This window comes from Poecilia latipinna, unplaced genomic scaffold, assembly GCF_001443285.1.
Source record: "Poecilia latipinna isolate Pla-1442-1.1 unplaced genomic scaffold, P_latipinna-1.0 Scaffold2244, whole genome shotgun sequence".
NCBI classification, from domain to species: domain Eukaryota; kingdom Metazoa; phylum Chordata; class Actinopteri; order Cyprinodontiformes; family Poeciliidae; genus Poecilia; species Poecilia latipinna.
Genome location: NW_015114860.1, coordinates 105,428 through 126,801, shown reverse-complemented (window position 1 = coordinate 126,801; position 21,374 = coordinate 105,428). Strand labels below are relative to the sequence as shown.

Genomic DNA, 21,374 nt, shown 5'->3' with positions numbered 1-21,374 from the left:
ATTAATCATAGCTCTTCTTCTCTTCAGTGTTTGTCGGTTTCTGGTGGTGCAGCTCTGTCCTGACCCTACAGGGAAACTGCAAAGGACCGAATAGCTGTCGAGTCTTGATAAGATGATCACTCTTTATAATTTTTTTTCAAAGGCTTTCATGACGAGGGAAATCAGTGTAGCAGGTTTAAAATCATTAAGACCTGGGCTTTTTCCAGGTTTACAGCATCTAAAAGATTCAGCCATAGAGAGAACATCAAAGGGGATGTGACCAGAGCAGAGAAGTTTGTTTTTCAGATTTGAAATCTCATTACTAAAAAATCAAAAGAATCAAACCTAAGGTAAAACATGTTGAACTCACTTGCCAATCGGCTATCAGAATTAAAACCAGTAAGAACAACCTTTCTGATGCACTTAATCTCTGATCTTAAAATTGTTTATAAACCATTACAAACTGGGCCTAATCTTTTATAGACAAGGTTACAAGGAAAAGCTGGAAAAATATTTCCAGCTTTTCCTTGTAATTCAATTTTGCATTTTATATTTCATTCTTAATTTCTATTTTAAGCAAATTCACCTCTTCAAGCTTTCCTTCACAGAATGCCTTTCTTGTTTTGTTCAACAGATTTTTCAACAATTTTGACATCCAGGGTTTGCTATTTGGAAATATTTTAATTGTTTTTTTTTATTACACAGACTTAACAGAAAGTCACATAGCTACTTATAACATCAGTCAGGTCATCAGCATCACTATATGATTCCTTAAAAGGATCAAGGACTAGTTGAACATGTTGGCTTAAATATGTTGCCATTTTCCTATTACTCAAAAAAATTGCTGTTTGTGATATGCCAAAATTCATAATTACTTAAAAAAAAATTTTATATCTTTTATATATCTTTCACCCATAGAGGTCGCCATTTTTTCACCAATGGGTCGATGATGCATTCTGGTCTATTCTGTACTGGAGTCCATAGAGTAAACACAGGAAGGCTAACTTTACCGGAGTACTTATCATATTGCGTTTGACTGACGTAATTTTAGATAATGCTACACTGTGTCACTATTGGCTGTAATTAAAAAAAAAAATTAAACTAAAAATTTAGGCAAATCTGGATAATTTCCCACATGAAAGAAAGGAGAACGAAGTGCGAGAGCCGGAGTGGGACACAACGTCCGAAGGACCTAATCTGGAACCTGGACATTTCTCCAGAACACTCATTTATACCAGCAGAACCAACGAAGGCTCTAACAGGTCATCGTTACCTTAACAAGCTAAAAATAAAATGAATGCCGTGCTGAGACGGGGAGAGCTGAACACTCTTTCAGATGCTAACAGGAGCTATACTGACATCACCGATCCAACCAGGCCCATGGAGGTCCAGTGTTGGTGGTAAAGTCTGGTGTCGCTGTTACCACTGCACTGAACCTCCTTGAACAGGAGTCTTGAATCTTTGTGATATTGGATAACAAAAAAGAGCATGGGTATCCATCCCCCCATGCTTATCCCTAGAGGGGTCGCCAGGTGTGCTGGTGCTTATCTCTAGCTATTGATGGGCGAGAGGCAGGGTCACCCTAGACAGGTTGCCAGTCCATTGCAGGGATTTGTTTTAATAAAACTAAAATAAAAAATAAGGAAGGAAATGACATAATACTGAGATTTTGAAGTTATAAGAATCATGAGAAGCACGTGGATTTTCAGTTACATGCTGAATATTTATGTTGCCTTTTCACAGTACAGTATTGGTGAATTTTTCTATGGAACACAACTCCCAATTATTTGCAAAAAATTTGCTTATTTGCAGATGTATATGTTGTACATATGTAAAATATTTAAAAGCTACTTCACTGTGTGAAACAAAATAACTTTTCTGTACAAAATCGACAGTAGGAAACTTATTCAGAATTTATTTAACTACAAAAGATCAGACTTGCACAAAAGGGAATAAAAACATTTTCTTCAAAGAAACTTTGATTTTAAATAAATTGTTTTTAATGCAAAGACAAATTTTTTTTAAATATTTCTTGTACTATTAGTGTAAACAGTCTGACAAAAGTAGCATTTATTTATTATCTTTACATATTGAAAAATTGCTTGGTTCTTTAACATTTCACCAAATTTTAATGAACTGGAGAAATAACCACCTTCAATCTAAAGAGGGGTCTAACACCACTGTTAGATTGATGTGTGTTAGTGACTGGACATGTCTTTAATGCAAGAATCCCACAAGGATTGAAATTGCCTATCTTTGTTCTAGACACCCGAGTGCGAGTCTCGGTTTGCCACCCTGTGGATGACCCGACTTGGGCCAATTCAAGGACCTCACCTGAACACGCTGTTTCATGTGTTTCTGATACTGTAGTGTGCATGTGCCAACGTGTATGCAGCCTGCTGCAGTTACTCCTTCTCGTGTTTTGAGTCATAATCTTTTTCTTCACTGTAGAGATACTTGGCCACAACAACTTGGCCGCATCGTTTACACCAGAGATCAGTTGATTGCAATGAAACCGGCAGGCAACCATGAGGACAGTGAGGAGGTGGTCAGAGGAGGTCACTGACACACGACAAGGATATTTTGAGGCCACTGACTGGCAGGCTCTTTGTGAGCAGAATATGGAGGACATTGATGAGCTCACTGAGTGAGCTCATCAATGTCATGTTTTCACACGTTTTATTATTAGAAAAGACAGCAAACTAATGGTGGTAGAGGGCCGCACTGGGTTAACTTAGAGAATCTCATCTGTCCATGTATCAATCAACTCCTAACCTCTTCTTTGTTCTGTCACAATTTTCGATTTATTTTATTTTCATTGTCATGCTCCAAACTTTGCTAGGACTGACCACCCTGATCACCCGCTTCCTGATACACACAGAGCCACTGCACCAGCAACCTTCCTATTCATACTTAATGACAGTCACATCGACACACCCACCACCAGGTGTCGAAGCCGCTGCTCCTGTCATATCAATAATTACTTATTTCATTCACACGGCTCTTACAGAGCCTCAGTGAAAATGTGTTTATTATTATTAACTCTTTGGTGCAAAAACTGATTGAAACTCTATTTAACTGGATGTTTATGTCTGGTAAGGCCAAGCTGGAACGGCACTGAAAGCAGCCCTGTAAACCATTCAGACTACAAACACAACAGAGACACAATCAAAACTGTCAGATGACCTGATAATAACTCAGAAATAATCCAAATAGTTTGGATGTATTTTTATTTATTTCGTACTTACGGAAAGTTTCTGTTTATATCATAAGTTTGTTGTGCCTTTCTATACTAAAAAAAGAGATATAAAACGTCAGATATTTCACAAGGAGATATTAACATGGAAAACCCTCAACATAACCTTGTAATAAAGCAGAAAGTATGGCGGCCACCATAAGGGCTTACAGTGTTCAATTCAATTGCCGCATGAACTAATCAGTAGATTATTGCGAGGGAATGCAAAAGAAAAAAAAATTCTCATTTCCCCAGGGCGGCTCTGTAGAATCCTGTCACTTTCTGTTTAATATTATGTATGTGTATATTATTAATATTATGTAATATTAATATTATGTATCTGTCTCATTGCCACTGGGGCAATGAGACAGAGTTCTTTTCTGTAGGCGGCACTGTTCTACAGAAGAAGTTGAACCTGAAAATTAGCAATAAAGTTAACACAGCTATCTGATGAATAGAAGTGTGGTTCATTGTGAACATGAATACTGAACAAGAAATCTCAACAAGTATTTACTTACTGGTGTTTGTTTTTGTTTATGTTGCAGAACCACAGTTAGCTCCTTACTTCAGACGGCTCTGACAGAGTTTGTGTAATTCCAAAGTGCTGCTGTTCCTCCTCCTACACATTGAACTAAACCATTGTTTTAATAATGGCAAGGGACCTAAAAATTCATCCTTATTTTTTCTTATATGAATGGTGGATTTATTTTGTTTGTTTCTTTTGCCTTTTCATATTGATATTGTTTAAATACTAAGGTTTCTTTAGTTATTTTTTGGGGGGAGGTGGGAGTGGCCAAATCTACACATTTCCAAGATTGGGGGGGATTTGACCCACCTGGGATTTCCTCCCAAAGATGTTAGAAGACAACTAGTGAGACTCCAAGGCTGCAGGCCTTGATGATGTACACCAAGGATGCCCAAAACCTGCGTTCTACAGGAGCTGTCCAACTCCAAATGAGCTGGAGAGCATGAGCCTTCAGAGGTCCCTGCGATGTGGAAAACATCCTGCATTGTTTCAGTGCAAAAGACGCAGCTTCCCTGTGTTTCCAAGGACAGCAGGTCTGTGGCACTGACCTCCCACATCATGGAGACCCTGGACAGACTTGTCCTGGAGTCGCTTTGGCTCCTGGTCCAACCACTTTTAGACCCCTTACAATTTGTCTACCAGCCCATACTTGTAGTTGAGGACACCACCATCTTCCTGCTCAAGCAAGTATAAACTCACCTGGACCAGATGTGGACCACCTGTAAGAATTATGTTTTTTGACTTCTCTGCAATCAGCACCATCTGTGGTGGTTCTTTGGTCTTTGTCAATGTGGCAAAAACCAAGGAGCTGGTGGTGAATCTGAGGAGGAGGACCAGGAAGTAGGTGACCCCTATTACCATCCAGGGAGTCAATGTGGACATTGTGGAGAATTATAAATGTCTGTGTAAGAGCCAAAAATGTCAGTTTGTAACATTATTGATTATTGTGTATGCTGTTTGCATATTTAGATATTTGATAATAAGATTCCATTTCCTTATGTTTTTTGTAGAAAAGCGCCACCTAATGGGCGTAATTGAAATTGTGTAAAAAGTGCTGTGTCACTTAGTTTTATGAAAGGAAGTTGAATGTGGCACATTCAACTAAGCTCTATACAGTTTTTTGACCGTTAAGTTACATTACTTTACATGTGGAATGCTGTGCAAGATTAAAGAATCATCTGTAACATCTGTTCAAAGACAAGTAAAGTTCGTCAGACTTGTATGGATGTTGTAAGTACTTCTTTAATTCACTGAAAGATGCACAAAGACATATCGTGGGACAGAAACGCGTCAACTGAGAGCTAAGCTAATGAAGGTCAACGACAGAAAACGGAAGCTTGTTAAACAATATAGTGGCTTACACTAAACGAATAAGCAGCCACTACAGTCCAAGACTCCACATTGACAATAAATTGGACTGTTAACACTGACACTTCATGCTGAAAGGGCCAAAGTCACCTGAGGAAACTTTGACTTTGTAGCCATTACAGAAATAATGGCTACAATCTGAGCATTGTCTACTCAGACTTGGGTAGACGATGCCTGAGTCTGAGTAACTTAAATCTAATTTTCTCTGCACTTATTTATATGTTATAGATTAACACTTGCATGTGCATCCTTATTTATTTATATTCAGTCATATAGAATTACTTACACTGTTAGGTGTATATATTATATAAACTCTCATGGCTGAAGGTCTAGATACCTCCTTACCCACAAAAAGCCTTAGGAAATGCCTCCATTCAGGGGCATCTCGTGTGGAAATGTTTTTTGTTTTTTTTCCCCCATGATTCAAAGTAAGAAATCTGCTCTGCTTCAATACTTTTTCAACAGTCCCTAGACAACGCTGTCTAGTTCTGCATGCTTTTCTTTAGAAACAAAGGCAAGGGAAACTGTTCAGTTTTTTGCTGCTCCTGTAGTCAGTGTATTTCAGCAAAACTTGTTTTTTGTCTTGATGTCACAGGAAGGACTTTGAGCAGCTGTTTGACGTCATCATCACAAACGCCCTGAAGCCTGGGTTCTTTTCCTTGATACCCCATCAGAGGCCCTTTAGGACCCTTAGTGAGTAGCAATGCATTCAGCCGTTTACCTGCACTCCAGTAACATTAACAGTCAGTTCATTCTTAACCCCTGTCAGAATAAAAAATTGTGAGTTGATGTCACTTTTCAACATGGAGAAAGTTTTATATTAGGAAATGGGACCATTGCAGGCCAGACATGAAGGATGGTGCTATTTCCTATAATATCGGCGATCTCACGTTTTTATTTTCTTTTGAAATCTGTGATATCTTCAACTTTAGGAAGGAGTTCCACTCTCATCATGTGTTTGGATGTCTCTTCTTTATTTACTTCAGCACAGCTCACAGTTCTTAACAATGGGCTCTTTGCACTTATGGCACTGACATCACATCTGCATGAGCAAATGGGGCTTTCTTGTTTCCGCTTTGAGTTACCATGACAGCTAGAAAAGACAAAGTCGTATTTCAGACACAAATAAAGCAATACTATGAACATTGTTGTCTTCCAAATATATTGGGCTTTTTAGTTTTCATGGATTTCCAAGCGATTCTGCATCAAGACAATGGTGGCTTGTAAATATTTGTCGCTACCAGTTAAAGCTAATGCAAAACAGCAAAGTCTACAGCNCTTGCTCTGGTAAAAACCATCGGCCCCAAACCCAAATGCCTGGTGGTCCTTCACCAGGCCCCTGCACTTATAGAAAGTGGACTGACCACATTACTTCCTGTAAAAATAAATAAAATCAACAATTATCAACCTACAAATAAACTCTGTAAATAATACAAAAAAATAGAAATTTAAGAATAAAGTAACAAAATTCAAATGGATGAAGAAAGAAAGAAAAAATAGCTCCAACAACTTCTATTCCGCCTTTTCTCCCTCTGTATGTCGGCATTACACACGGACCCGTTGCCATGGCAACCGACAAACAACAGCTCAACGAGCAGATAGAGCAGAGATTACCGATCAGGGGAATCAACACCAAAAAGCAAACATTTCCCACACAAAAAAGTAGCAAAAACACTAAAACAGAACATCCAGTCTGTTACATTATGTTGTCAGGCTTAATGTCTATATTGTGATTATTAATAAGTTTTCGCCTGAACACCGCGGTGGTTGATTAGCTGATTTAAACAGTTGCTCTACTGATGACTTGGGTTGTTTAGTGCTAACGGAACCAAAACACACCGAACTGCGCAGCACATGCTAAGGTTATCAAAGTCAATACCAGGCCAGCAACAGTTAGGCTAGAATAACTGACCCACTGCTCACTTGTTCAATGTTTTCTTTAAATTAAAACTTTTTCCACACCTGTGAAATCTGAAGCCCTTATTACCATTATCTATGATTGACTTAACTGCTAAACATTGCGTCCGTTGTTCTGATTCTTTGCGTGATTGTAGTATTTTCCTGACCACCGATATTTCTGACTCAATGGACAGAAACTGCGCATGTGTGACTTGCGATAAATCACGTAATGTCCAGTCCAGTAATATATATCAATGCTGCTGGCGCTCTGTCCTTCTCTCGCACTTCCCGCTACGTAGTAGTGGTTGTCAGGTTACAATGTGTTGCATTCAATGTTGTCGGAAAAAAGAGTTTCATGCGCTTAATGTCCGATTTGCCATAACTATTTATTGAATTCATTGTCGCTAGCTGGGGTGGCAACAAGGTGGCAAGGCTCTCGTTTAGGGTGGCAACTACCACCCCATGCCACCCCAGTAGATCCGCCCCTGTATATAGCTTAGTGTAGCTCATTGATATATTAATGTAGTAGCCATGTAGCCTGATGTAAAAACATTTTGCTAGACAATGTCAAACATTGAGACGTTTTAATTATCAAATGTTATCGCGCCATTTTGAAGCCAAAAACCCTCAGAAATATGCAGACCTAACCATGAGAATCAACTAATTTTGTTAGGATCTGTGTTTTCTGTGTAGTTTTTTAGGTTTTTCTGTTAGTCCAGTTTCCCCTGTGAATCTGTCTTCCCTGTTGATTGCTCCCAGCTGTATCCAGTTCCCTGATTACCTTCCCTGTGTATTTAACCCCACCTGTTGTCTTTGTCTGTGTCGGATCCTCGTCGTGTCGTATGTCGCCTGGTTCTCCGTGCTGTTCCGTTCCTTGGAGATCATCATTTTCACATACATCCTGGGTCTGCCTGTGTCCATATCCTCACCACAAACCATCGTTCATGACAAATTTAAAGTTAAAACTCAGCTTCACACAAATACAAACATTGTAGCATAAATGTTGGGCTGGACTGTTCAAGGTCGCTATTAAGCTAAGTTTCTATTAGTGGCTCCACAAATCTTTCTGATAAACAGAACATTATCAAGAAAAACATACCTTTATCTTGTCTTTATTCTATTCTCTCTCCTTTCCTTTTCTTCCTCTTTCTTTCCTCTCTCCCTGAAGGATAAGTCTTTTTTAGCGACATTGCTGCTCATTGCAGCTCATATTACGGTACAGTGCGGTACCGACCGCGGCCACCGGGGGGCCCCCCAAGAGCAATTTATTTTTTAATTTTCTTTTTTTCCATATAAGAAAGATTTCTACATACATTATCGAATATATATTATCGTAAAAAAAAATCACAATTTTATAATGAATTTGTGTGTTTTTGTTTATATAATGACATAAAAATCATTACTAAAAAAAAATCACTTCCACTTAGGGGGCCCTACTATTTGGACTATTTCTGAGTTATTGTCGCAGGATAAGAAGTCATAGACAGTTTTGATTGTGTCTCTTTTGTGCTGGAAGTCTGAACGGTTTAAAGGCTGTTTCCATGTGCAGATCCATCTCAACCTTACACAGACATAAACATGCAGTGCATAAATTGACTTTCAATCATTTTTTTTGCACCAAGAAGTTAATAATACACTTTTTATTATTATAAAACATGGCAGGTGGTAGAGGGCCGCACTGGGTTAACTTAGAGAATCTCATCTGTCCATGTATCAATCAACTCCTAACCTCTTCTTTGTTCTGTCACAATTTTCGATTTATTTTATTTTCATTGTCATGCTCCAAACTTTGCGAGGACTGACCACCCTGATCACCCGCTTTCTGATACACACAGAGCCACCGCACCAGCAACCTTCCTATTCATACTTAATGACAGTCACATCGACACACCCACCACCAGGTGTCGAAGCCGCTGCTCCTGTCATATCAGGAATAATTACTTAATAATTACTTATTTCATTCACACGGCTCTTACAGAGCCTCAGTGAAAATGTGTTTATTATTATTAACTCTTTGGTGCAAAAACTGATTGAAACTCTATTTAACTGGATGTTTATGTCTGGTAAGGCCAAGCTGGAACGGCACTGAAAGCAGCCCTGTAAACCATTCAGACTACAAACACAACAGAGACACAATCAAAACTGTCAGATGACCTGATAATAACTCAGAAATAATCCAAATAGTTTGGATGTATTTTTATTTCTTTCCTACCTATAGAACGTTTCTGTTTATATCATTTATATCATAGGTTTGTGGTGCCTTTCTATACTAAAGAAAAATATATAAAACGTCAGACATTTCACAATGCGATATTAACATTCATGGAAAAACCTTACATAACCTTATATTAAAGCATAAGTACGGCGGCCCCAAAGAAAGGCTTACAGTATCAATTATGTCGCATGAACTGATCAGTAGATTATTGCGAGGGAACGCAAAAGAAAACATTTTCCCCATGTCCCCTGGAGGGCTCCTTACTGAAATGATTGTCAGATAACACCTGAAAATAATTATTAGAACCAATTAAAAAGCATTCAAAAAAATCTAAATACTGTTAACATTGCAGCATTGGTGATGATGAGTTAGCATTTTAAAAGAACATAGTTCAATCTCTAAAGTTAATTGCAGAGATTAATCAGTGTGATTAATGAGCAAATGGGCATTTAGGCTGTATTAACATTCATTCAAAACCGGTCTATTTCCCTAAATATATGTTCATTATTTGGAGTTTCAGTCCGACTTTACTCCACACCTGATATTTGTCCATGTGATGTTACAGCTCAACCTAAAACACTGCAAGATGAATCGGCAGTCCCATTACATTTGATATATGAAGGAGATTGTGTTTGCCCAGAAACGCAGCAGAAGAATTAATTTTGAATTTGATGTATTGTGCTCCATTCTGATTTATTGTGCTCCATTCTGAGCATGTTTGATGCAGATTTGCTTTTCATGCTCCATGCAATGATCTAACAGTGTCAGTCATTCTCCTGAATTATGCTGTAAATATTTTGACATGCTTGCAGCTGTAAAGACAGCATGTGCATTGTGGGCCACAAACAAGTCAGCTGCTGTTCCTGCTGTCTGGCAGAAGTGCCATGACAGCAATTCCCCCACCTTCCCCTCCTTTTTCCCACCCACCTACCTCTTCCTTTCCCACCCAATATGCTGTGGACTATAGAGCTCCTTCTGTATGGGGAAACATCTTCAACACTACCTCAGCTACTTGTCAGGAAGCTATTCTCCTGGGGAAAGATGGAGGGATGGCTGTCATAGCTGCAGGCTGGAGAACACATGGCTGACATGTGGAAGGAATCTCCCATTTTCTGCCTGAATCCAACAGCCTTTGATAGAGGTTGTGATGCTGCTTGTTACAAACTGCATTTAAATATTTAAAGAGGTCGTCCCTGACTTTTGATGTGCAGCCTTTAATGCAAATCACGCAGGAAATCCAGCTCCTAGCAAGCTCCGCATTACTTTATTCTTCAAAGCCAACATTTTCTCTTCCCACTCTTTTTAGTAAATTGAAAAATGAACTCTTCAACCTCCCTTTGAGGTTTTTCCACCCCTGAGCAGAGCGGGGAGTCAGTCTCCACTACCTCAAACATGCGAAGCTGTATGAACTACTCTTTTGGGTAAGCATGCAAGTGTGGTTCCAGTGTACACACAAGAAAAAAGACCCTCACTGCACCACGCTTGTTTGCACTTCTCAGTTTAATAGTATCTTATTATTGCAATGTATTGGCAGTAATAAAATGCAGAGTCATGCTGGTTGGTATTATTGGAGTGTTTTGTTGTTTCTCTGTTATTTTATAACATAAGATTAATCTAATTAAAGAAAGGACCATATGCCAGATAATCTAGTGTTGAACCTACAAGATCTCTCTGGTTTCAAGGAAGCAAGCAAATATAAAACAAAGATTTATGTCTGTATATCATTTAATTCAGTTTTACTAAGAACATTTTCAAAAAATGTCTCCCTTTTGGGCATATTACATGTACCTAAAGAAATTACACAATAAAGACAATTGCCTACAGTCTTTGACAGATTGTGGATAAACCAACATTTTCTTCACTTGAATCAAAATAAAACTCTAATGAAATTGTTTGGACAAAAGAACCTTATTTCATCCAGTTCACCAGATCATACATATACTGAAATGTATAAGTATCTTCAAAACCCCTAAAGATTGCCTGGATTATCAGCTTAATGCTTTAAGATTGATAGCAAAGTAGTTTCCAACACTGGAGGCCTCACAAAATGTGTGACTTCCTTGCTCCTTTTTATCAATCTTCTATTAGGAATCTTGGTGTAATTTTTGACAGTTGTCTGAAATTGAATAAGCAGGTAAGTTCTGATGTGAAGTCTAGTATTTTTCATCCGTGGCTTCGAGCAAAGGTTAAATGTAGCTTCTGTATCAAAGACTTTGAGAAACGTATTCACGCCTTCATTACTACATCCTTAGATTACTGTAACTCATCATATAAAAATATGGACCAATCTTCTTTACATCTCTGTTGGGATCCGGGGGTTTTGTTAGTGTTTTTCCACCAGAGGGGGCCCTGAGGCTGTTCCATCTGAGGGCGTGTCGGCGTCTGCTGTTCAGCACACCTGACACCTATTCCGTCATCTGGAGGAGTATGACTGGAGGAAGCTGCCGACACAGCTCTGCTAGAGTGTTAGCCAGTAATGGTACAGGCTCAACCTAGTGCTCTCTCTGACCAAGTCCCATTTGTGTGATGATAATTTCCCTGTGTCTCATTCTCAGGTGTTTCCTGTGACGCCCTGGCATTACCTGGTTTAGCCAAAGCATTGGCTTTCAGAATCCGTTCCTTGAGACGTCGTGTCACCCACCAGATGACTGAGCCCTCTGAACCTCTCAGATGTTTACTTTCACTAGATCATCCAGTTGGCATTTCCCTTCCGAAGCAAAACTCCGTAAGCTCCAGATCCTACCTGTCCGCCCTCCAACACAGCCTCAGTCACCAGCCTCCACTGACGAAGCCCCGGAACCGCAGAAGCCCCCTCCCGGTCTGGAAGCTCAATCAAAGAAGTAAGCCTCACTGGATCATTCCACTCTGTAAAATCCCAGTCACCCTGAACTCACCATATCTGTCCTCCATAGACACCCGGCGCTCCTGTCAGACGCTTACCTGGACCAGACCCTCGTTTACTGTCATATTTGTCATCTTTGCAATAAACCTTTTAAATTTTCATGTCTCCAGAGTCGTGTTCTGCATGTCGGTTAGAAAACCTGATACCAACACGACAATCTCCAAGTGATTCAAAATGCCGCAGGTAGACTCTTAACTGGAACCTGGAAACGACAGCATTTAACACCAGCAGAGGCGCCACCAGGAATCTTGGGCCCCCTGACAAAAACTTTGTTTGGACCCCCACACAGCTGCTGTTACAGTTTTTTGAGTCTATTTGACCCATAAAAAGTGTCACAATTTTAAAGGCTTGCATCTGCCTTGCTTTCTTTGGTTCAATACTGATAATTAGCACAATATTTACTGCTCATGAATTTAACATCCAACAGTCCACATCCAGTATGTAACTAGGTTGCTTAAATTTTTTCTTAGTTTTAGATACTGAAAAGTCTCCCCATGAGCAACAGTCAAAAGCAACTTGCAAAATACACATAAAGCAATACAGACTTCTCAAAAATGTTATGTAGTTGCATTTTATTCAAGCTGCAGTACATAACTTTAATAAAAAATATGTTTTCTCCATATTTGTTAAAGCTGTTGGTTTGTTATGAGACAGATAATCTGTGAAAACAATNTCAGTTTGTAACATTATTGATTATTGTGTATGCTGTTTGCATATTTAGATATTTGATAATAAGATTCCATTTCCTTATGTTTTTTGTAGAAAAGCGCCACCTAATGGGCGGATTTGAAATTGTGTAAAAAGTGCTGTGTCACTTAGTTTTATGAAAGGAAGTTGAATGTGGTGCATTCAACTAAGCTCTATACAGTTTTTTGACCGTTAAGTTACATTACTTTACATGTGGAATGCTGTGCAAGATTAAAGAATCATCTGTAACATCTGCTCAAAGAAAAGTAAAGTTCGTCAGACTTTGTATGGATGTTGTAAGTACTTCTTTAATTCACTGAAAGATGCACAAAGACATATCGTGGGACAGAAACGCGTCAACTGAGAGCTAAGCTAATGAAGGTCAACGACAGAAAACGGAAGCTTGTTAAACAATATAGTGGCTTACACTAAACGAATAAGCAGCTACTACATAAGCCAAAAAACTGTTCATACGGGTGAAAAGACGGATGACATTGTGTTCTTATTGAAGCCGAAGAGCAACGTAATAACGACTTTTAAAAAGTGAAAAGGTCATAATGGCGGAGGAGTCAGACTTGAACGTTGCAGTGACCGAAGATGACCAAAAGAGGGCGCCAAAGCTCACAGAAAAGGCTCTGGATTCTAAACTCCACAAACTGATCAACGTAAGAAGATACAAATTTGGTCAGCTGACAGCTAAATCTAAGGAGATTGAAAGTTTACTGCAAAATGATGGAAGTTTGATCCAGATTGAAGAAGAACATTTACCATTATTTCAAACACTTCTTGAAGAGTTTAGTAAATCCAATCATGCAGTTTTGGAGATTCTTCATGAAGATGAACAACATGTTGACCAAGAATATTGGTTTCAGCCAAAATATGATCAGTTTAAGTCTATTTTGAAAAAAAAAACTGAAACATGGATTAAAGAACAGAAAAGGAAATCTACAGATGACCATCGGTTAGATGAAGAAGTGAGTCCTATGGACAGTGTATCTGTTGCTTCAGTGTCAAATAAAAGATCCAAAGTGACTGGATCGTTGGAATTAGAAGAGGCTAAATTAAAAGCTAAGAAAGAACAGTTAGATGTTGAAACTGCAATAGCAGAAGCTACTGCCAAGATAAAGGTTTATGAAGACTATGAAGCTCCAGTTAACAAAGATGGAACATTTGAAAGCAAAACCTTCACACAAAAAGGAAGGTGAAAACATGCATCATCCCCGCATGCCAAGAGATTTGCAACAACCAACTTCTCATGACGCTGTTTTTCAGTCAACCCAGCATGTCACTGATGTTCACTCATCTGAACTGTTACATGAAAACATACAGCAGAGTAATAATATAGAGGAACTTTGCAAAGTAATGCAAAAACAGAATGACATCACTGAACTTCTTGTTAAACAACAACAACTTTCTCAGATGCCTTCAGTTGATGTTCCTGTTTTTTATGGTGATCCATTGCATTTCCATTCCTTCATGAGAGCTTTCAATCATGCTATTGAAACAAGGACTGAGAACCCTGCTGATGAACTGTACTATTTAGAACAGTATACAAGAGGTGAAGTCAGAGATCTTGTTCGGAGCTGTCAACACATGCAGCCACACAGAAGTCTTCAAGAAGCAATGGGGCTACTACAAATCCAGTATGGAAATGAGATTCAGATTGCTTCAGCTTATATGGACAAAGCCTTACAGTGGCCTCAAATTAAGCCTGAAGATGGAAAGTCATTGAGTTCTTTTTCTTTTTTCCTCACCAGCTGTTGTAATGCTATGGAAGACATTGACTACTTGGATGAGATGGACAATCCTGTCAACATAAGAATCTTGACATCTAAACTACCATATAAGATTCGAGAAAAATGGAGAGCACATGCATTTGAACTACAAGAAAAATGTCAAAAAAAAAGAGCCAAATTCACAGACTTGGTGATTTTCATTGACAAACAAGCTCGGCTGATGACAGATCCATTGTTTGGAAGTATAAACCCGGATCAACCAGCTGAAAAACGAGAAAAAAGAAAGATACATACCAGAAGTGTGAAAGACAATGGCCACAAGAAAAGTAGCTTTGCAACAGACATTACCTGTAAAGAAGAAACTACAATTAAAGCTACTAAAGCTCAACCAGAAAGAGATACAAACAACACTGCCTTTTCAACTCCATGTCTGTTCTGTTAAAAGAATCACACATTTGAAATGTGTAGTACTTTCAGAGAAAAACCTCATAAAGAAAAGGTTGAATTTCTGAAGAAATGTGGACTTTGTTTCAGCTGTTTGGTCAGAGGACATCTTAATAAAGACTGCAAACGAAAGATGTCATGTCAGTTTTGTGCTCAAAAACATCCAAGTCTGCTTCATGTTTTAAGACTTGAAGAAATTAAACCTGAATCAACCAGTGATGAAAATGAACCACAGGTCTCAAGTGCTCTTGCCTCAGTGCTTAAGGAAAATGATTTGACTGGGGACAAAGATGGTATTCTTGCAATAGTACCTGTAAGAATCAAATCAAAGAAAAGTCCAAAAATGGTTGAAACTTATGCCTTTATTGACCCAGGGAGTTCTGGTAGTTTTTGTACCGAAGATTTAGCAAGACAGCTCAATCTCACAGGCAGAAAAACAAAGATTTTTCTTACAACTATGAATAAACAGTCCAGTGTTGGTAGCTACATGTTGACAGACCTGGAAGTGAGTGGTTTGGAAGGATGTATGTTTATCGACTTGCCAAAAGTATTCACACAAAAGGAGATACCAGTGAGCAAAGCAAACATCCCTCTACAGGGAGAACTGGATCAGTGGCCATATCTGAAAGATGTCAAATTCCCATGCATAAATGCTGATGGTGAGTCTTTTGATCGGAAACAATGCATACAAGGCCATGGGACCCTGGAAAGTGATAAACAGCCAGGACAACGGACCATATGCAGTGAGAACACCACTCGGTTGGATAATAAATGGACCCCTTAGAGAACCCAACGGAGCATGTTCTCAAATTGAAAAGCAACAACAGGTTACTGTCAACGGAGTCATTTTGCAAACAATAGAAGAACTCACAAGGCAACAATACAACCATGATTTCCCTGAAAGAAACTGTGACGACAAGTTGGAGATGTCTCATGAAGACAACCTGTTGGTTGTCTTCATGGAACAAGTAACTCGCTCATTGAGTTCAATAAATTGTCATTACTGTATGAAGCTTCCTGTCAAACATGAGCCTGTCGCAATGCCATGCAACAAAAAATTGGCTGAACAACGTGCACTTAATCTGAAGAGGAAATTTCAAAGAAACCCATCGTTCCATGATGAATACAAAACATTTATTTCAAACATGATGGAAATGGGCTATGCAGTACAAGTACCGGATCAACAACGCAACAGACAGGATGGAAGGGTTTGGTACATACCACATCATAGTGTGTACCACCCTCGTAAAAAGAAGTTGCGTGTAGTTTTCGATTGTGCTGCTTCATTCCAAGGAACTTCCCTGAATGATGTACTGCTACAAGGACCTGACCTTGCTAACTCCCTTATCGGTGTCCTCACTCAGTTCAGGCAGGGTCCTGTCGCAATGACAGCAGACATTCAAGCAATGTATCATCAAGTCAAGGTTGCAAATGAAGACACAGACCTTTTGAGGTTCTTGTGGTGGCCTGAAGGCGACTTCTCAAGATCCCTAGAAGAGTTTAAGATGGTTGTCCATCCATTTGGTGCCACATCTTCACCTAGCTGTGCCATGTTTGCACTAAGAAGAACAGCTGAGGATAATCAAAGCAAATCATCATCAGAAACAGTGGAAACTGTACTAAATAAATTTTATGTTGATGACTGCCTAAAGGCTGTGGACACCAATGCAAAGGCCATTGTTATGGTTGAAGAATTAACTGCATTGTGCGCCACAGGAGGGTTTCATCTTACTAAATGGGCAAGTAACAGCCGGGAGCTGTTGGCTACCATCCCCAAAGAAGAGAGAGCAAAGGAGTTCAAAGATCTGGACCTAAGTAATGATACATTACCTAAGGAAAGAGCACTGGGAGTTCAATGGTGTACCGAAAGTGATGCTTTCACATTTACCATCAATGTGAAAACCAGACCGATGACAAGATGAGGAGTTCTCTCAGTGGTGAGTTCAATTTATGATCCACTGGGTTTTCTAGCACCTGTCACTCTTCTCCCAAAAGCCCTTCTTCAACAAATGTGCAAGAACAAACTTGGATGGGATGAAGAAATACCTGAAGAATTTGCAAGAAACTGGAAAAAGTGGTTGCATGAGCTTGACTTGCTTTCAAGTTTCAGCATTAAGAGATGCATAAAACCACCTGAGTTCAAGTCTACCGTTACATCCAAACTCCATCACTTGCAAGTGAGTTGGGATACGGGACTGTCACATATCTGACCATAAAGAATGAAGAAGGAAAATTTCATTCTGCTTTCATCATCGGAAAGGCCCGTGTTGCACCAATAAAGCAGACTACAATACCAAGAATGGAACTTGCAGCTGCTGTCGTTGCTGTAAAAATGGACAAAATATTGAGGAAAGAAATGCAACTCAACTTAAAAGACTCACAGTTTTGGACTGACAGCACTACAGTGTTATCTTACATCTCATCTGAAACGCACAGATTCAAAACTTTTGTTGCAAATAGAGTTGCAATTATAAGGGAAAACACAAAGCCATCTCAATGGAGATATGTCAATCCTTCCCTCAATCCAGCAGACTGTGCATCACGTTGGTTGACAGCAGAACACTTTATAAAAAATGAAGAATGGATAAAAGGCCCAACATTTCTTCAAAGTCCAGAAGAGTCATGGCCTCAAGGTCATGAAAGTAAACCTGTGGACCATGATGATGCTGAGTTGAAGAAGAAACTAAACGTAAACTTAATATTGACAACAAGTGCTCCATGTGCTACAAACCAGCTGATTGAGTACTATTCCAGCTGGTACAAGTTAAAAAAGGCTGTAGCACGGATGCTAAGATAAAAAAAAAACTTGTTACAACTTAGCCAACAAAGACAAAGTCAACCAGCAACGCAGATACTGTCAAAAGGATGGATGAATACAAGACTAAAATGAAAATGAATCCAATGTCAGTACAAGACCTGCAAGATGCAGAAAGGACAGTTGTTCAGTATAGCCAACCCCAACAGTTTCCAGAAGAAATCTCATCTCTGCAAAGAGGCGTTTGCGTGAAAAGGAACAGTGAGATCTATAAATTAGATCCTCTCATTGTTGATTACACGCTGAGAGTTGGTGGCAGACTCTGCAATGCAGCCATGCCTGAAGAGGCTGTACATCCTGCCATTCTCTCAAAAGACATGCACATATCAAAACATCCTCAGGAATATTCATGAACGATCAGGACATAGTGGAAGAAACTATGTGCTTTCTCAATTACGACAGAAATATTGGATTCCCAAGGCACATTCATCAATAAGAAAATTGCTTTCAAACTGTACTAAATGTCGAAAGCTTCATGGAAAACCCGGAGAACAAAAAATGTCTGACTTACCACAAGATCGAGTTTTGCCTGATTCACCACCTTTCACTAATACAGGTGTCCATTTCTTTGGACCAATCGAAATAAAGAGAGGACGAAGTAATGTTAAAAGATACGGTGTCCTATTTACATGCCTTGCAATCAGAGCTGTGCATATAGAAGTGGCTCATTCACTGGACACAGACTCTTGTATAAATGCTATACGGAGATTTATGTGTCGAAGAGGACAAGTCCTGGTGCTTCGCTCAGACAACGGCACTAACTTTGTTGGTGCTGAAAAACAGTTGCGCGAGTCTATTCAGCAGTGGAACCAATCAAAAATTGAAGATACACTGAGACAAAATGAGATTCAGTGGATATTTAATCCACCAAGCGGCTCTCATTATGGTGGAGTTTGGGAGAGGCAGGTACGATCTGTGAAAAGAGTCCTGAGCTCTGTGCTGAAACAGCAGATGCTTGATGATGAAGGTCTCCAAACGGTGCTCTGTGAGGTTGAAGCTATCATTAATACAAGACCTATAACAAGTGTTTCGGATGATCCTAGTGACATTGAACCATTGACTCCTAACCATTTGTTATTACTGAAAAAACAACCTCTGTTACCAGCTGGACTATTTCAACAGGCAGCTCTCTATGTTTGCAGAAGATGGAGGCAGTCTCAGTACATTGCTGACCTATTTTGGAAACGGTGGATAAAAGAGCATCTTCCCACACTTCAAGAAGGTCAAAAGTGGTTTCAAATTAAAGAGAACCTTGCAATGGATGATGTGGTCCTAATCATGGATGAAACTGCTCCCAGGAATGCATGGGTCTTGGGAAGAGTCCTGAAAACTTTGCCAGATAAGAAGGGTCTTGTTCGTAAAGTTCTTGTGAAAACGATGACCAACACATTGGAAAGACCCATTGACAAGCTGTGCTTGATTCACAAAAAGGACATTGTATAAAGACATTCATGGCACCCCTGTTTTGAATATATTCTATATATGTTTGCTCTTGCTAAAGTTATGTTATATAATTGATATGTTTTCCTCCATATGCAATTATGGGGCCGGAAATGTAAGAGCCAAAAATGTCAGTTTGTAACATTATTGATTATTGNTTCATGCAATGCAATTGATCCTAGTTATCAGTCAGTGCATTAAGTTTAATCCAATACTCAAACTAAGCTTATTGCTTACTTTGAATATTTTCTGTCAAAGGAAATCAAGCATATTGTTCTGAATAACTGACTTGCAGTATTCCCTCCTCCGGAGCCAGCAGGGGGCGACAGTAGACAATCGTTTGCATCATGTTCAGAATGGCTTCGTGCAACTGGGAAAATGAAAGTAGTTTGAATCTACCTCAGCCACCAACCACTGGGGGGTTGAGGTACACCAGGAACATGTCACCAGTGAGTCACAGGACTAGCACAAACACTGAACTGCAGAGAAAAAAGAAAGGTACAGTAAGAGTCTTTTAGACTTTTAGCTTGAATAAAGGTTTCACTGTCCAAGGTTCAGCTGAGTTTTTTTTGTGCGAGCCTTTTATCTTTTGTGTTTATTTCATTCAAAATATAAAGATTAATCTGAGTTCATCTGAGCACTAAAGTGATATGTGTGTGTTTTGTTGCTTTGATTACCTGATGGTGGCTAAACTCCAGCTGGATTAGAGGTTTAGGATGAAGAGCTAAGTCGGTAGCAGGTAGGTGAACTCTTACAGAGCAATAGTAGAACTATTGTGGAGGAAAGCAAGATGATTTGGTAAATTATATGGTGGGAGAGTAAAACATTGGATTGCTTGAAGATCACTTTAAAACTCCAATCCATACCTTGAGGTGAGTTCCAGATGAGTTGCTCTGAAACACAAGGAGACAGCATGTAAATACTCTGAAATCTTTGCAAGAGAGGAACAAGATTAAAATAGGACAACCCTGCGATTGGCTTGAAGCCCCACTGGTCCTCCATGATGAGCGAATGATTTGCAGCTGGTGTCACAGCCTCACCATCAGAGATTATAGTGCAGGAGAGGAGAGAAAAACAACAAGGACTTAAAGATAAAAATTGTTTATATCAAAAATAATAAGAAATAATTCAATGGGAGCACTGGTTAAACATGCATTCTGAGATATTTGTTGTTCATTATTTATGCCCAGTCTGCTTTTGAGAACATATGGTCTCACTTAGTTTAAAACAAAGACACAAGAAACATGTTAAAAAGCTGTTTGTGAAGGGAAACTTGTAAATGCAACATTTGTTTCAAGGACAAAAATAAAAATATCCCAGCCCCAGAGTCATTATTTTCCTCATCATTATGGTTTCCAAGCGCTATGAAGAGCACTTCTGATTCTCAGCCCACATACTCATAACCAGTTACAATTAGAAATATATTGAAATTTCTATTTCTGCATCCAACAGGGATCAGCTGGCTCTTAGGAGCACTGAAAACCAGAGAGCCTTGTTTGCCAACTGCAGCCTGTCTCCATCTGAAGTTCTTCCACTGGGAACGCTAATCATAGCAGCAGACTCAGAAATCAGGGTCAGGAAATGTGTGATTCAATGGGGTGTTGGAGAGGCTTTTTAATAGGAGGCTCAGACAATCGGCTCATAAGATATCCTCGTCTGAGACTCTTTCACAGTGAAAAATCACATCTAACACGAGTTGGTACATGCTCATAAAACTTTGATTCCCTCTCTCCCGCTGCACCCATTGAAAATGTATCGATGGAAAGCTGCTAGCATTAAGATGTTAACATGCATTAACTGCTTTTTATTTTGTTTGTTTACATTTCAAAGGTATCTTAATATTTTTACTGTGAATTTCTTCAGCTACATCAGTGTGATGTTGCCACAGACCTAACTTTGCATCTACTTGAGACACTCTCCTCTTTTTAATCTTAAGGTGCATTTTTAAAGTTGTGATCAGTGACAGCAGTGGTTGCATCCAACTATTATTCCCAGAGACACATTCTGATGTCCAATAACCACAGAATAAAACAGTTCAACACAATTGTCATCCCTGGCAAATTTTCCATCCATTTTCTGTACACCCTTGTCTCTAGTGGGGTCAGGAGGGTTGCTGCTGCCTCTCCAG

The 21,374-nt window shown here is 39.3% G+C and overlaps 3 long non-coding RNA genes across 3 annotated transcripts in view; 2 read left to right on the top strand and 1 right to left on the bottom strand.

The window, feature by feature from the left end:
• LOC106936935 (uncharacterized) overlaps positions 1-21,374 on the top strand; it is a 116,742-nt gene that overhangs the window by 50,180 nt on the left and 45,188 nt on the right. The gene's annotated exons all lie outside the window — the stretch shown is intronic.
• Positions 8,360-21,374, top strand: part of LOC106936934 (uncharacterized) — a 22,985-nt gene continuing 9,970 nt past the window's right edge. The window contains exons 1-2 of the long non-coding RNA XR_001422263.1: positions 8,360-8,372; positions 9,936-9,938. This is a non-coding gene — a long non-coding RNA (uncharacterized LOC106936934). The remainder of the gene's footprint in view (positions 8,373-9,935; positions 9,939-21,374) is intronic.
• LOC106936932 (uncharacterized) lies at positions 19,428-20,913 on the bottom strand. The gene is made up of 3 exons (XR_001422262.1): positions 20,113-20,913; positions 19,924-20,016; positions 19,428-19,725 (listed from the first exon to the last, which is right to left on the bottom strand). It is a non-coding gene; the product is annotated as an uncharacterized LOC106936932 (long non-coding RNA).